General features: G+C 42.8%; 1 long non-coding RNA gene across 1 annotated transcript in view; it reads left to right on the top strand.

Moving 5' to 3' along the window:
* Nucleotides 1-3,066, top strand: part of LOC108448141 — an 8,646-nt gene extending 5,580 nt beyond the window's left edge. The window contains exon 3 of the long non-coding RNA XR_001863920.1: nt 2,746-3,066. This is a non-coding gene — a long non-coding RNA (uncharacterized LOC108448141). The remainder of the gene's footprint in view (nt 1-2,745) is intronic.
* Nucleotides 3,067-3,507: the final 441 nt, after the last annotated feature.

Consider the following 3,507-nt stretch of genomic DNA (forward strand, 5'->3'; position numbering starts at 1 on the left):
TTTGCAAAACTTCTTAAATGTTGCTCCACCTCCAGGCTGTCTGGGTGGGATTCAATACGAGACTAACCTAACTCTCAGCATCTACGTGCAGCCAGTGTGTCTCATCTGCTGTACCAGGGGAGACTTGATCGATGAAGCCATAGAGCCCTGGGGAGTGGCTGGGCTCTGGCTTCCCATCATGTTACTCTGCAGATTCCTGTGTCTCCACGTGCTGGATCTCCAGTGGCGATGGATTTTAGGCATCTGGCTCACAGACAGGCTTATGAATTCCAACATGGAAATGTAATGTTCGTGTCCTGCAGCTTTCTTGCCATGACCTCAGCCAACCATGCTATTTTGGAGCTTATAAACTTTTAACTCCATCTTAATGAAGTTGAGCTAGTAGAAAGTCCCATATAAATAATTTAATAATATGTCTGGATGAAATGGCTGCTATCTAACTGCTAGAAATAACAGAAGTGATTAAATTAAATTCAATATACACATTAGCCAGTGAACTACACAGCCATAAAAGAATGAAGAGTGTGGTCTAAAGAGTTGTCTCTTTTCCTCCCACAGCTTTATAATTATATCTTCAGGGAAATGCCACAGCTCAGCACTTAACGATCTGCCATCAGAGACATTTACGAGGGGATTTTCAGGGAAGGAGAGAGTTGAAGGTGTCTTTTGTACCAAAAAAAGCAGTCATTGAATACTCTTGGCAATCACCTGCTGAGAGGAGCATTGATCCATATATTTACATATCATGTGAAGTTAATAATTCTGAGTTTTTCCTCAAAGAAAATCCACAACAAGGTCATGATCTCTCAGGAATTGTTTGGAAAATAGAGCATAAATCTTGAACAATGTCAGTCTGTCACTGCCCTACAGCAGATTTGTGTGGTTTGAGAGAGTGCAGCTAATCAGTTCAGGACACTGATTGTGTTCCATGAGGGTGGCTCTGGCAAACTCAGCCCCTTTTCAACACTGATACACAGGGTACACTGGGAAAGGGGGAGACATTTGCAGTGTAGGAAGCAGTGGAATGAAGTATTCACGAAGAATTAACAGATGGCATGGAGTAAACAAATGGAGAAATAAGCAAAATACTTTTCCTACTGCCAGACTGTAAATCAAATTGAAATATCCTGTGTTGCTGTAGCTGGTACAGATATTGCTGTTAGGTATTACTGTTACCTTGGATGTGAAAACTAAAAGTTTGGATGACGACTAATCTCTTAAAGGCTCAGCATGAAAAACTTCCAACTGAAACACATATTTAGTTTCCCAAATGGACAAGGAAAAGTCCAGGCTGTTGAGTGTTTCTTAGACATTTCAAAACATGGCTTTCATAACTACTCATCTCTTTGAGCAGATTAGATTGTCCAAATGGATTCTGAGGTGCAGGAAAAGATCAAGTACCCTTAAGAAGAAAAAGACAAACTTAAACAGACCTGTGAGTGCATTTATTTGACTCACTGAAATGTTCAATAAGAGTTGAAGAAGTCTCTTCGATTAAGTTGCATGCACGCCTAATCTAGTGAGACAGGGATTTGCAAGGGGATATTGTCAGACTCCGAGTGAGGTGGTAACAACATCCACTGCTTTGTCATTTATAGTGGCTGTTTATCACTTGCATTTGTCCTAGCATAGGCGGTCAAAGACGTAAATCACACTCATGGCTACTTGGAGCAAAAATCAAAATACAATTTATTATTACATTTTATCCGTTTTTAAGGTGTTAGCTCCCGCTGACCTCGTTCACGGACTGGAGCCTCACAGAGTAGTTCAGCTGCTTGTGTGAGAGATGCTCTTTTCTTTTGAGCATCCTCTGCTGCAGGCCGTGAGCAGGAGAGTCCCTCATCACTGCTGGGATTTTGCAAAGAGGGAATTACCAAAAAAAGCTGGTTTAATTTCAAGCTCCATTAGACACAATGTTTGCCAAATGGAAGAAGACCAAATTGGTTGGAAATCTTGTCCTGAAACCTCTATGTTGGTATTAAAAATCAGAAAGAGTAGGTAGTAATAAACAGAAATCATGTAATGTATCATCTGAATCACTCCCTTTAAATCGCTTTGAGTCTTTTAAATTTTTTTTTCTTGTGAAAATGTAAAGTACTTACTCTGGGACTATTGATTACAGAACTGTAGTACCAGTCTGGGATTTCCAGAACTAGGTTGTTGAAATCAGTATTTGAATGACTTGAAGGTAATTAGGCCATGTATAAATACATATATATATATGTGTGTGTGTGTACATACATACATTTTCCTTGAGTTTTCTTTATCCTTCTTTCGAAATGTTCAAAATGCATGCATGGCACTGTATGATGTGAACACTGCAACTGCAGGAAGGAAATAGTATAATTAATAAGGAGTAAAGATGATTTTAATCCAATCCATTATTTTTACCACAAATTTTCAGTGGCAATGTTTTGTTCCTCAGTCTGCATACTGAAGTGGTTGTCTTCACACAGAGCCTTTCCCCCAGGAAAATCTACGTTCAGACATCATCAGATGAGCTGCCACTGTGATGTTGATGTGTTATTCCTCCTGCAAACGTTGTGTTGTCAGCGATGCTGGGGGTGAAGGGCTCCCGCTGAGGCGCCAAGTGCTGGGTCCTTGAGTAGGTCAAAGGGTGTTTTACAATTTCACATTTATATTCAAATGACAAAGTGATACTCAAGTTTTTAGGGTCCGGCAAAAGTCACCTGCATGTTCTACATCCAGCTCAAGTATTTGTAGGGGAAGTTGTTGTTGGAAGAGGTTGAACATGAGCCAGCTGTGGCCAAAAGGGCCAGTGGCACCTGGCTTGTAGCAGCAGTAGTGTGGCCAGCAGGACCAGGGCAGTGATGGTGCTCCTTTGCTGGGCACTGGTGAGGCCACACCTCAAGTCCTGGGTCGGTTTTGGCCCCTCACTTCAGGAAAGACATTGAAGGGCTGGAGCATGTCCAGAGAAGGGATTGGAGCTGGTGAAGGGTCTGGAGCACCAGGAGCAGCTGAGGGAGCTGAGGAGGCTCAGCCAAGAGAAAAGGTGGCTCAGGGGTACCTTGCCACTCTCTACAGCTCCCAAAAATGAGATTGTAGTGAGGTGAGGTCAGTGTCTTCTCCCAGGTAACAAGCACTAGGACAGGAGTAAATGGCCTCAAGTTGTGCTGGGGGCAGTTCAGTTTTGGTAGTAGGGAAAATTTCTTGTCTGAAAGGTTTTCAGACGTTGGAATGGGCTTTCCAGGGAAGCAGCAGAGTCACCATCCCTGGAGGTATAAAAAAGATGTGTGGATGTTGCACTTTGGGAGCATGGTTTAGTGCTAGGCTTGGCAGTGCTGGAGGAATGGTTGGACTCGATCCTAGGCGGCTTTTCCAGCCTAAGTGATTCTGTGATTCTGTGTTCAGTAGTCAGTGTAAGAAGTATCTCTCTGACTGTACTAAGAAGCGGGTCAGGTCTCTGCTCTGATGTATGGGTTCAACTGATCCAGCTGCCAGAGTGATGGATAAGGAGGTGTTTGAACTCATCTCTGCAGGTTGGGC

Source organism: Corvus brachyrhynchos, unplaced genomic scaffold (genome assembly GCF_000691975.1).
Source record: "Corvus brachyrhynchos isolate BGI_N302 unplaced genomic scaffold, ASM69197v1 scaffold126, whole genome shotgun sequence".
In the NCBI taxonomy this organism is placed as follows: domain Eukaryota; kingdom Metazoa; phylum Chordata; class Aves; order Passeriformes; family Corvidae; genus Corvus; species Corvus brachyrhynchos.